This window comes from Falco punctatus, assembly GCF_963210335.1.
Source record: "Falco punctatus genome assembly, chromosome: 1".
In the NCBI taxonomy this organism is placed as follows: Eukaryota; Metazoa; Chordata; class Aves; order Falconiformes; family Falconidae; genus Falco; species Falco punctatus.
Genome location: NC_137580.1, coordinates 46,678,934 through 46,692,643, shown reverse-complemented (window position 1 = coordinate 46,692,643; position 13,710 = coordinate 46,678,934). Strand labels below are relative to the sequence as shown.

At 42.2% G+C, this 13,710-nt stretch overlaps 1 protein-coding gene across 9 annotated transcripts in view; it reads right to left on the bottom strand.

Annotated features, from left to right (window-relative positions):
* NSD2 (nuclear receptor binding SET domain protein 2) overlaps positions 1-13,710 on the bottom strand; it is a 103,556-nt gene that overhangs the window by 64,618 nt on the left and 25,228 nt on the right. For 3 of the 9 annotated variants that reach the window (XM_080410286.1, XM_080410294.1, XM_080410290.1), the window contains exon 1: positions 13,078-13,217. The exons of 2 other annotated variants lie outside the window; for them this stretch is intronic. The gene's annotated coding sequence lies outside the window, so the exon portion shown is untranslated. Of the gene's footprint in view, positions 1-3,140; positions 3,326-3,512; positions 10,609-13,077; positions 13,218-13,710 lie in introns of those variants that run through there. 4 more of the 9 variants (XM_080410287.1, XM_080410288.1, XM_080410289.1 and 1 more) reach the window with 4 other exon arrangements.

Here is a 13,710-nt window from a genome sequence, read left to right as displayed (position 1 = left end):
TATGGAAGAAAACTCTTCTGAATCTCACCACCTTGTTTATTAAGCTACACCGTTAAAATGTTTACAACTGGTATATTTCTGAAACTTGCGTATTTGCTACTTCTACATCAGGAGTAGCAATGCACAAACTCTTATAAGTGAGCATTGCCTTAGTCTGGCAAAGCTTCTTAATGGTGTCAAGCCTGAACTCAAAGCAACTGGCCAACATGAAACCTCTTCATCCACAAAGATGCAGAAAAAGTAAGACATCTAAAAATCATAGCTCCATCACTCCTTAGCAAATGCTTGAATCTCCCTAACATGCTGCTCTAAGGTACCCTATGCGATGCAAGGGTATCTCTCCATACAAGCCATGTACTCATTTAAGACATGAAAATCATTCTCCAGGGACAAGCAACAGTCTGATAAGCTGGTATTAAACAAAGTAAGGAGAGCAAGTATACCTGAACTTCAAGTGAAACTGTGGCAGGAAAGGTTCTAATCTTTCTTTAGCAAGATGAAGTCTGAATTACCAATAAAATCTCTGATAAAATGAATGGAAACCAGCCAACTGTATTAACTCTTTTGAAGAGGAGTCAGAGGTAAAAGCAAACTCAAAATTCCACCAGAACAGAACAAAGAATTCACTGAACTGAAAGAGAACTCATGTACTTTCACAAGACCTTCTCTGAAAACACAGACATGAGACAGAATTTCAACCTAGTTAATCATACAGCCGTGTTTCAAGCTGTGATTCAGCAGATTTAACTGAAATCATATTTAAGAAACGACTGATGACAAATTCTGTAAATCTCTAGGCAAAAGGCAAACCCATTACGGAACATGTGATGCTTATGGTTACGGAGATGACAGCAAAATTCCTTAATAATAACAATAATAATAAAAAAAAAAAGCGCCCAAAACACTGAGTTGTAAAATCTGTACTTCCCTACCACAAGATTCTTAACAGAGTAAATCAGAGCGTAAAAAAGATTTGAGGTGGGCATCTAAATTCCCCCTACCCAAAAGCCAGCCAGCCTACAGGCGAGCAGCTTTTCCTCGGCTGCCGACGCCCTCCAGTGGCTGCCAGACCCTGCCAGAGCAGGCAGCACCGCAGCCCCCACCGCGCTGCCTGACGGACTGCTGCCTATCACAGCGGCTCACAGCAGGACCAGCACCAAAAATGCCTCGTGGGACTTGTCCCGTGCATCAACTACACGGTTAAGCTGAAAAACGTTTTTTAATATGGCTCCATTAGCTTCTCATCAGGGTCTGGATTTGTGGATCGAGACATCTGCATTTTGTAACTATCTTAATCCGTAATTCTACTAGTACTTTTTTGCCCTGCTTAATAATAACTCTTACTCTCATCACTTACTTCCTTACGCTAGAAAGCCACCAAGCTTGAGGCAGACCAGGACAACTCAAAAAAAGCAACAACTAATCAAATTAGACTATGTTACTGGTGTAACTCAAACTCAACACACTGCATGCATAAAACCAAGCGATAGCTAAAGAGCTTCAAAACATAAAAATCACCACAGTCACAGTATAACTTAGGCTGGAAGGGATTTCCTCCAAATCACCTGTACTAACCACCTTGCTTAAATCAGGGCCAATGCAGATCAAGCTGTTCAGGGCCTTGTCTGGACGATGACCAGTAAATAACTAAGTGAAAAGACAGTTCAAAGAACTCAAGTGACTTTCTAGCTAATAAACCTAAGAGTAGTAATTCTGTACCGCAAAAATATGAAGACCAGGAAGACTGTGCAGTGAAAGATCCTGAACTTTTAAGAGTTTCCTTGATTTGCTTAATAAATCCAAAGATACACAGCATACAGATTCTAGAACTTGAGGGAGTGAAGGTTCAGTTAATGATTCTCACTAACACATGTCACTAAAAACAGCTGAAAGCACTGAAAAAGGCCCCTGGAATCACTGGAGCCTAGAGAGACAACAAATCCAGGAGTATAAGAGGAAGTCAATGTACCCTGCCCGACAGTAAGCGGGAAAATGAAGACAAAGGCAGTAATTTCAGACTGTACAATTTATGAGAATCACTAGATACAGATTATAGAATATGGAAAGTAGACCATGTTTGAACAAAGATTTAAGGGAGCCATATGAGAAGAGGCTTAAACTTAGAGGCAGAATAATGGGCAAAGATAATCGATGCGAGTACCTGCAAGCAAATGTAGTCCCACTGGGGAGGTGAGACATGGTGAGAGCAACTTGCAGGTCAGTCACCATCTGTAGGACAACTGATGGAAGGTAATTGTTGATATGCATCTCAGTCCTCCTTGTAAAAAAATAAGCTACATTGTGGGGTCTGATTAAATGGAAAAAGCTAGCAAATCTACACATGGGAATAATAAAAGGGTTAAGAAAGAAGGGCAAAATCAAATCTAGTTAAATTTTGTACAACCTTTGCTATCTAAAATTAATGGCAGCACAATACAAGCAAGAAAAAGGACTAGGCTCTCTGTGAGAAGACGACAATAGAGTAGAAAAGAAGAGGCAAGGAAAGAAAATGATTAGCAACGATACCCAAGCAGTACTGTGAGTTTAAGAGTTAATGCAAGGAGATCTGTAAGACACAACATGAAGGAATGAATTCATAGATCACAGACAAGATCTGGCTCATCAGTTATAAGAGTAAGGTCCTGAAGCAGCTGAGCATATGATTAATTTGGTAGTTAAATTAAGCGCACTCATGCCAGACCACCATATCACATAGAAACAAAAGCAATCCCTTATCTTTTCCAGATGACTCTGCATCTATAGAAAAGGAAACTGAGGGAGGCAAGGGAAAGGAAGGGGACAAAAGCACCACAGGCTAGTAGCGGCTAATGACCTTAAGCTAGTATCGTCCCATATTGACTGTCTGGTGAACACAACAAGTACCATTTTTGCTAACAAGGAGGAAAAATCATGATAGCCAAGGAGTATGCTGAATAAACATAATCTTTTGGCTTGTGAACAAATAGCTTTCAGCAAGCAAAAGATATAACTTAACAGAAGAAGGTCTCTAGATAGTTTAATCGGACAATGCCAATTGAACACCCCTTGCAATAGCTTTGTACGTACTTTCATACTAAAAAATAAAAGTTCTATATAAGGCAAATTATTCTGCAGACATTTTAAGTAATGTTATTAATTACTTGAAGGTCCCTCATCTGACAGGAGTCATGAGCCAAACACAGTCTGTGTGTCAGATTCCTCCTTCATGGTCCAGGCCACTATCATTTATGTGATATTTATTATTCATTTCTTCCACATCTGCTGCAATTTCAGAGATGCTTTTCTTGTGTGTCAGAAATAATGGAGTAGTCCATTCCTTCCAATTCTGCCAAAGGGAGCGAAGAGTAATCAACCACAAGCATCACTATTAAATACCACTTTTGTTTTGTTTAAGAGTTTTCTTAAAGCCACTTCTCAGGTGATTTACTCTGAGGTGAGGGGGGTGGAAGACAACATACCTAAATAAAAATTCACAGTAAGAAAACTTTATCCACAAAAGCTATTTTTATTACCTACAGATCAGGCTTTCAGCTGGCACTAAAAAAGCAAATAGATGGCTGCTACTTTTTGTCCATAAAGATAGCTTTCTTATAAACCTTCTCCATTCTCTCATCAATTTTAAGACCAAAGGTTATTCCTATTTTCAGATCAGAATGAGACAAAATACTTGAAGAGATTAATAAAGTTACAATACATTCTTGCTAATACATTTGAAAAATTGAGTATGCTTACACACTTTATCTTGCATAAACCCCCTAAAATATCAAACAGCAGTAGAAGCATATTTACATTCATGCAGTACGTTGCAACTGTTCTTCACTGTATTAAAATAATGAAAATTGCTGCAGGATCTAAACAGAATTTAATTTTAGAAGAAAATGTGTAACTGAAAATTGCGTGTAGATTTGCCAAAAATTGTTATAAACCAGCTCTATCCAGGAAATTCAAAAACATTATCTCTCATGGAGAAAACCATTACTGTAGGAGCTGGCAGAGAACTGAAAATAATTACACCAAAATGTTCTACAAATTTACCACTAGTCTTAGGAAAGAAAGAAAAAAGGAAACTTTAGTCCAAATGAGACAATTTTTAATTTAAAAGCACCTGAAGTAAAGACTTCATTAGTCTTGCAGTAGATGTACAATGATTTCAGTTGTACAGCTAGCCAGACAGCTAGCAAGGCTAACCTATGAAGTATTTTTAAATGAGTATATGAACATTTCCTTACACTTAGAGTACCTAATAATGTTTATATAGAGACACAATATACATTGCAACAAAAAAATGAAGCAATTTGAAACTTATGTGAAAAAGGTTAGTGTACTTAAGAGTTGCACTTACACTTACCTGCCACTCAATTTATTAAAAAAATAAAAATCAGTATTGATCTTTTCTAAGGTGTTTTGGGTTTGCTTCCTCCCCCAATGGATAAAATTTTAGAACTTAATTGGTAGTCTATTTTCATCAATTGAAACAAGTGAAGGCAATAGGCAATACCACCTTGTACAGTTAAGAACTGTAGAATGGCAAGCGAAGAATTCAATCACTTTAAATGTTACTTGCTACTGCAGAAAGCAAGCTTACAAAACTGAAGCACTTGACTTTTTGTTTCTCCTCAGGAAAAGCTTTTGCAACCAGCCCTTGCTGCTGAGGATAAGGCTAGATGATGCTGTAACAAGACTCCTCCCCAGTAATTGGTTTTCTTCAAAATCAGAAGAAATACTCTTTTTCCACTGCTGCAGAAATTTTTGTCAGTTCCACTCCTGCTGCTGGAGGTGGGTAGTGAAGGAAGGAGAGAGATTTGAGTAAATTCATATTCTTTTAAAACATTTAATTTATGTCTGAAGAGAGAATACAGATACTACTGTATCAAATAGAAGCTTCTCCTCTGCAGATAAGCAGGTAGGAACTACTAGATTTACCACAAGTATTTAATAAACACTAAAAGGTAGCCCTCAACAGTTGCTTAACAAACAGGTAAAAGTAAAAAACCCAAAAGTTATGCTTTCAAATGCAAACTTGAAACTTTTCTGTCTCTTGGAGAGTTCCAAATGGTTCAGCTGAAGGGAATGGGGAATGGCCCCTCTCCAGCAAAACAGGACTCAACAATTCAATATAGCTAGAATTCTCACTCAGTCTAGGTCTTTACCCACCAAAGAGATGATGTCTTTGCCTCTCAGGTGGGCCAGAGCTGTGCATCTGGCTTCTACTTAGCCTGGAAATGAAGAGCCAAATGCAATCTCAAATAGCTTAGCAGTTAGGTGCAGAGTTCCTTATTTACACTGCTTTTTCATCTGGTCCAAGCCTACTTTGATTTCCCACCTCTTTTTTAATCCCACTGCTTTTTCTTTTCAGCATCCTACCTCCACTGCACCATACAACTTCAAGACTTGGATCCTCTGGCTATACATAATACTCACTGCAGCAGATAAATGCACTATAACCTGTTGGTTTCCTCTTCACTATGGCCACTGATTCTGCCCTTATTTCTGCATGTAGTAAGGACAGCACAGTAACTGCCTGAGGCTTCACTGAGAGTATCATGAAAATTTCTGATTATGCAAATTCTGAGAAGGGAAGATCAAATCGGGGATGACACCACAAATTAAGTTATCAGTAGAAGTAATGAATCAAATTGTAGTATTAACAAAACATTACCAGCTACACCTCTACAGAAATAAACAGTGTTGCCCAGATCAGCCCAGACAGCAACTAATTTTAATACAGATACAATAATTTTGCCTAGACCCTTAAAACTCTATCTTTGTCTATCATGACACTAAAACCTGTTCACCCAAGTGGATAGATTTAGATGCCAGAAGCACACTTAGTGCATTGGAATAATTCTAAGAGCAGCATAGTGACACTGGTAATGCATGAGGCCTTGTCACTACTACAAAAGCCTAGCTATATGTATACATACATGTATACATAGCACAGTATGATAATCTTTATCATAAAGCAGTATTTGGCCATGTCTCCTGTTGTTTATAAAAACAACACCACATTGCACTGATAACGCACCTCTCAGATGTAGGCAGGTAACGTGTAAAAATATGCATGATTTCTTTCATCCAGTACATTGATGTTCACATCCCATAACGTTAAGTAAAGAACTGCAAGGTGAAGTTCTGAGGTAGTTAACACTGACTCAATGGCACTATGGAATTTTACTTATAGACTTGCACCTTCTGGCAAAAATTGTATATATCCATATCTGATCAATGTAACTACATCTACTACGTAATCCTGGCCATACTGTGCTAATTCTGGTCTACTTTACACATAGACCGTAACTATATACATGTGACTATGTTAGTTATTCTATCAATGTATTACCTCAAAGCAAAACACACACACACACACACCCCAACTGGTAGACGTATGCCAGGAACACTCAAGACCTGAGACCTGGAATGCTAGACATTCTCCAAACAAACCTAACTACTTGCTATTAAGTGGCTTTTGGTTCAGACATCTGAAGTACTTCCCTGTGCTGGCGCTTTAATGTACTCTTGCCGAAACGCATCACCAACATTCGCATGGTTCTTAATTCCCTTTCCATTTCTTTCACAATGTCTACATCAAAAAATCTCTCTAAAAGAGCAATTAGTGTAACCGTTACAGGTATAAAGTCTGGAATTTGAGGCAAGTTTCAGGTTTCTGCAAGTACAGTGTAGCTTACCCATTTAACTTGGAGACAGAAAGATAAAACATTTTCCTGTCCAACAAACGAATTCTTTCTTGTTCACTTTCCAAAACTTGTGTTGAGAGGTTTGCAATGGGTATCTCTTGCCATTTTTGACATCCTTTCTCTCAGCATAGCACTAGCAGTGTGGATTACTTCATGGCCTTATCAAGTATAGTTCTTGAGACAAATACTGTTGTACCCACTTCTCATGGGAAAATCTAAAGTTTTGACTGTGGAAGTAAGTCATAGTAAGCAACTGTAGTTGCTAGCCTTACTTGCAGAGTTTCTGAAGACTCAGCTATCACTACCACTTGTGCCAAGCATTCATCTGACAAACAGATATTGTACACGCACCTTCTACTACTTGTTTTTTGCACTATTGCTGAATTTCAGCCATGTTCCACATTCAATCACAGCATTTGTTTCCCGTTTGTTCAGAAGCGCTACTATAAAACAGTTTCTGATGGTCTGCATTCTGCTTCCACAGAAAAATCACATTAATTTCATTCAGAAGTATCTGATTGAAAGATCTTGGCAACTACTCCATATAGCAAAATGATCCATATTCATACCTTTCATCCTACACTACTCCCCAGGGTTCATACTTTGGCTTAAATCCCCCTGGTTTTATTATCAGACTAGAATTTGGACATTCTTTATTACAGAGATAACTCCCCAATTTAGATGTTTCTGAGTGCCAGTGCAGTCAGGTTCTTTGCCTTGATGGTATCCCACCAAGGCTGGCAAGTTCCACAACTGGTTTATCTGATACACGATCTTGGGAACCTCAGCTCCACAGACTCACCCGTGCCACAGCAGGAACATTTACACTTCAACTTATAATGAATAAATATATGAAATGGGTCCCAAACACTATGACAGGAGGCTGTATTACCGCATCTCCTTCCAACTGCTTCTTTTATTCTTTCACCAGTAGCTTTTCAAAATATTTCAAATGGTGTTTAGATTACATTCCTAATAAAAATCTTTCCTAACCTCAGACTTCTTTCTTGAATGTATTTGTGTTACAAAGTATTTTGTCTTCTGCTCCTTGGTGTATCTCTTATTTAGTAAGGCAGAACTCAAGAGAACAGGACAAGGTTCACTCTCCATTATGTTTTCAACTATGACAAAGAAAACGTGGAAACCTGATGTTAGCCCTCAAGGCCAAATATGTTTAAAGATTATTATTATTTTAAAACACAATTATTTTTTTTAATGTGTGCTTTAGCACAGATGTGAGATGCCATTATTTTAGTGTTTTGATATGAGGCACAGGCCAGAAGAGGTTTCACAAAGACAATTAAATGGCCATCTCTGTCAGCCAACAGAACAAGACCGCCTTGTGCTTCTCCCAAGGACCACACAGAAAACTGACAATATCCTTCACAGACAGCAGAAGAAAAATATTAAAGCTTCTATGAAAGCCTATTTCAACAGCACATCATGCTATAGTTTTCCAGTCATTTACCACATATGTATCCTTACCCCAAATATGGATGAATATAAAATAGCTCCAATTTGTGCTGGGGAGCTGAATACCAAAGTTTAAAACAAGATCAAATTGCTATCTTGCACAAAGATAAAAATAGGACAAGTTTAAAGGATGGGGACCAAACTAGAAACAGAGCCATCACCTGTTGAGTAACCCTTGCAATTTAACACATGCTTTAAGTCAATTACATATTTTATTAGTTTCAAATTATGTCAAATGCAAGAACCTACATCAATGGTGCTCCACAGCAAAGTAATTTTACCCAACATAAGAATGCTCTGAAATACATACAGGCTGGTGCTTCACTTTGCCATACTCAGTAAATTCCATTTTGTTGCCATGAAATGTTGAAAAAGATTTTCAAACATCTACTTTCAATATGTAGCTCATCACACCATTGTACTACCTGAACAATTTCCATATAATGATATTATTTCTTAACATTAGCAAGGAGGACATTAGAAACCTTGCTTTTGTTTCAACCATGATTAACAGGTATTTGTTTACTGCACACAAAATGTGTTTTGTAAAATTCAGTTTATGGTGTAACCTACTATATGCTTCAGACAGAAGCAGCTTTTCAAATGTACTAGAAAGTCAATAGATTATCTGGTGCTAAAGTTTAGAGTTGCCTGTGAGCAAAGTAATGCATGATGGACTACGCATTAACCTATCATCACCATACATAAGGTATTAGTATATATGATCTGTTCTCCAGGAATCCTGCATATTTTTTTAGCTTGCTATTCACCAGAAGGGCAGCAGGATAGAGCATGGTCTAAGTTTCCCTTCTAACACATTCTAAAAACTTCCCTTCCTGCTGGTGTTAGAAAATATAAAATAACTATGCTAGACACCATCAACTTGAAAAAAACATTTAAAATAGCAATTGACATATCACTTTTTTGTAATTTCTGTCAGTGTAAACTGAAAGGAAAAAAGTAAATATGTTTACACAGTGCTTATTACCTCCAATGACTGCAGGTCACAGAGAAGCTAATTTGAAGGTGCAGTGAAAGAGGAATGTAGGTAGTTTCTCTTTTCCTCCAAGAATGTTCTTGAAACCAAAGCCTTCTAAGTAACCATTAATTATATAAAATAGCTAACTGACCCATTCAACCAGCTACATGGATTTACAAGCTGCAGGGTGACTACTGCCACGTCAACAAGGTTCTCTCCTCACCCACCCCCCTTTGCTCTCAAGTCCTCAACATTTATGCACCCAAAGAAATTTGGACTCCCATGCCAAGCTCTGATGGGACATTATTTTCTCTCTCCACTTTACCACCTGACCGCTTATCCTGGTGCCAGTCCATCTCAGCCTTTCTCATTTACACCACCGAGATTCATATCCTTGGTGAAGACATTTGTCAAAGCTACATCCTAACTGGAAAGCGATGCTTCCTAGAAACATGGACTTAACCACTTAGATCCACTTCAGTATCTCCATTCTTCCTTCGTCCAAAGGCTAGATTCAAGAATTATACTAGACTGTCTAATTTCTACTCAACCATAAGGCCATTTCATGTCTCTTTGCAGAAAAGTAATGAAAGAACTAAAATAGTATAGTCGCAAGCACAGTATTAAAATATGCCATCATCATCGACTGCATTATTATTACTCCTACCAAGCGTTTCTTAGTGGTGTTTGATTACTGAATGGTAGGGTATCTGTTGTTTTTAGCAATAGCACTTGGTGGATACTTTCCACTGTGCAGCACAGTACACTTGGGAGAAGGTGAAAATATTTTTCCGAGGCAAGGCTAGGCACTTTACCTTGTTCTACACTGAAAATACTTGCAATTTCCATGCATTCAACCATCTTCTACATTTAAAACCTAGGAGATGTCTTGTAGTTACGTACGCAGAAAAGAACAGAGGTGACCAAAATGCTGCAAGAATTGTGCTTGTATCTTCTCATCATAAACTACATCCTTGATCCAGTAATCTGAGCAGAGCAGGTGGATCTTTATATACGCATGGAGTCCCAATGCAGTCAATAGGCTTTGATCGACCACAAGTAAAGACACGCATTTATCAGTCTGTAGAAATAAGGCCTCACTTGGGAAACAGAGACACACCGGTGGAACAAAAAGCAGGCTCAGTCCAAAAGTGCGAGGTGAATGGGCCACAAACAATAGGACACTGAAAAACAATCCCTTCTTGCCATTCCTTTGCTATTTTGTTAGTGAAATGCTTTGGACAGAAAGTCATATACACACACACACACACACATATATATATATATGTATACAAACCCATATGCATACATTTCACCACCCAAATATCAGAAAGCAACCCCCTCAAGAATAATTTTTGCTTCCAGTCCAAAACAAATACTCACTCTATTGCATGCAGGCAGTAATTTAAAATGCAATAGTCTCTTCTGCAAAACCACTGGCTTCAGAAAAAGCACATAGCCCTACAGATATTAAAACAATTTTTTTTATTCTTATTAGCCATTTGTTGGATTCCCGTTGAACTAAAAAGAAATATATTTTACATTTAAATTCCATTTTCTAAACTACTTTAAATCTATACCCTTAAAGTATAATGACCTAGTTTCTTCTGACATTTTCAAATAATATTTGATAAATTAGTAGGTTTTACTGTACTTTTAATATCTGAATTCTTCTGAGTATGTACGAGGGTGGATACTCCTATAACCTTCACAGGAACTAGCCATATAATCTCCAAGAATATCCAGACCTTTTATATTCAAATACAGAAAAAAACCTGTCATATTTTTTGATGGCTGCATACTCCATGAAAAACCCAGCATGTTTTAATATATGGGATATAGATGCTTACTGAAACAACCAAAAATTGCATATACTGTAAGCACTGAGCCCTGAGAAGTCCTGCAAAACAGTGGTTTTATTCAATGATTACATCCAATAGTCAAATAATACCACACTGTGAAACTGAGGAGTTTATTAAGGTTGATATGCTGCATTTCCTGAGCAAAATTCCCACAGCAAAATAAGCAAATCATAGCTTCAGCACTAAATTTACAGAGATTCTACTAATATCGAACATTTTAATGAAGAGCCAATTTATTCTTGCAGCTGAAGCCACACATTCCATATTTAAGGAATCCTAGTAAGCATATATGTATGCATAAACCACCAGCAAGGACTCTTTGCAAAATCTATTACAAACTTCATTGCCACCCTACAGCGTTTACAGTTACCTTCCTTTGATGTCTGAAAAGGCTAAATGCCAAACATACCCTCCTTGGGTTTTGGGTTGGGTTTTTTTTTTGTTGTTTTTTTTTTTTAAAAAAACAGACCTCGTTTGGCTTACTCAGCGAGGGTAGCACTAGCTCCTAAATTTAAGGTTCATTACAAACCAATTTTAATGCAAATGCCAATAAGAAACTATTCACACACACAAAATACATGGGCAATGACTGATACCAGCCTCTTGCCTGTTTAATGGCTGTTAGCAAGAGGCCCATTTTCTCTGAAATCTGTTTAAATACGGTGTTTACTGCCTCTGTACTTCTACTAGTATTTACTCCTCCTTTCAGCCGACATGTTTAAAAAAAGCATAACCAAAAAGCAAGTATAAATATATTCAAGAAGTATGGCAAATTCCCTTCTCCACCCCCAGAGCGGTAAAGCCACAGCGGATGAGCTGTAACTATGGCCTTGGGAATACAAGTTCCCCAGGCTCTTTTACCACACAAATATCAATTCAAGTTACAAGAGCCCTATCCTCTTATACTTAATGAAGATTGAGCCAACGAGCCCGCACGCCTTCGCAGGAATGTTTTCTTTCCGTTTTCCTAACAAGGCTCTCCTCCCATACAGGTCCAGGATGGACTGCAGAACGGTGTAAGTAGAAGGATCATCACACCAGTGTTTAGTGGAGGAATAAATCAAACATGGCTTCCCCCTCCATACATTTCCAGAGTTACATTCACTCCTGCTGCCGTACAATCCCAGTCCTACCCGGAGGGAAGGGGCAGGAGCAGCCTCCACCTCCCCACAGCCTCACCACCACGGGGGGGGGGACGACATTTGCAGCTTCCCCACCCCTTAAGGAGGCGGTTTAAATCCTGGGGGAGGCTTTTTTTTTTTTCCCCCCATCGGTCGTCCCCGTGCCCCCCCCCTCCGGTTTTCTTTCTGATTTGCACTGATTGATCCCCCCCCCCCCCCGGAGGAGGGAAGTTGGACGGGTGGGCACCTCTCCCTTATCCCTTCATGCCACCCCCGACCTCCCGCAGCGCCGAGGAGGAGGAGGAGGGCAAGGGGGGAAAGGATGAAGCTGCAACAGCCGGGACTCGGGCTCGGCATCCCTCCTTTCCGCTCCTCCGCCACCCGAGTCAGGCCCAGCCAGCAGCAGAAATCCTGCGGCAGCCTCCGGGGGGGCGGCGAGGGGCGGGCGGGGGGGACCGCAGCCCCTCAGCGAGGAACAGGTAATGGGGGGGTGGCGGGGGGGTGGAGAGAAGGCGGGGGGGGGGGGGAGCGAACAAAAAAACCCTCCTCCGGGGAACGGGGAAACGGGAGCCGCGGGCTGCCTGGGCAGGGGCGGGCGATGGAGGCGGCGGGGCGCCAGGGGTAAGTTTGAGGGGAGCGCAGCCCCGGCGGACGGGCAGTCCCCGGAGGAAGGGCCGCAGCGGGGGGGCGCAGATGCTCCGCGACGGGACCCCCGACCCCCACGCCGCCTCTACAGCGTTTTGCCGGGCAGGGCCCGCGGTCCCAGCCCGGGAGGGGGCTCCCGGTGACCGCGGCGAGGCGCGGAGCCGGGCGGCAGCATCCCCGCGAGCAAGGGAACCTCGCCGCCGCCGCTCCCGCCTCCCGCCCGGGGCCTGCGGGAACGTGCCCCGGGTGCCTCCTCCCCTCCCCGGGGAGGCGGCGGGGGGGGGCGCTCCCAGCCTACTGACCTGTGCCCTAGCGCATCCTTCTCCCCCGAGAGCCGGGCAGAGGCGGCGGCGGTAGCTCGGTGCCGGGGAGCGACGGCAGCGGCGGGAGCTGAAGCGACACGGCAACAGCGGCGGCAACGGCGGCGGCTCCAGCGATCCTGCGCGGCAGCCCCGCCCCCTCCTCCGGCCAGAACCAGCGCGAAAAATCCGGGGCGCTGATTGGCCGCCGCCGCTGCGCTGCCCCTGGAGCGGCTGTTTCAAATCCCCCCGCACGGAGCCGCCCGCACGCGCGGCCCAGCGGCGGCGGCCGGGAGCAGCGCCAGCCAGAGGGGCGGCCGGGCAGCCCGCCCCCGGGGACAGCGGCGGCAGCGGGGCCGGCTGCGGGCCCGCCGGGGGCCGCCCGCCCTGATGGGGCCGCTGCCGCCGCCGGCGGCGGCTGGGGGGGGGGGAAGGAGGACGCGGGCGGGCCGGGTGCCAGGGGAGGGAAGGCCACAGGGCGAGGTGGGGCCGAAGGCGGGAGCTGTGTGGGGCCCGGCCCGCTCGGGGGGGCGGGGGCTGGCTTGCCGTGGCGACGGCCCCAGGTGGGCGACAGCGCGTCGAGGCCCCGCCGGCCCCGCAGAGGTCGGTGGAAAGCACTTGTTTTCGAATACTTTT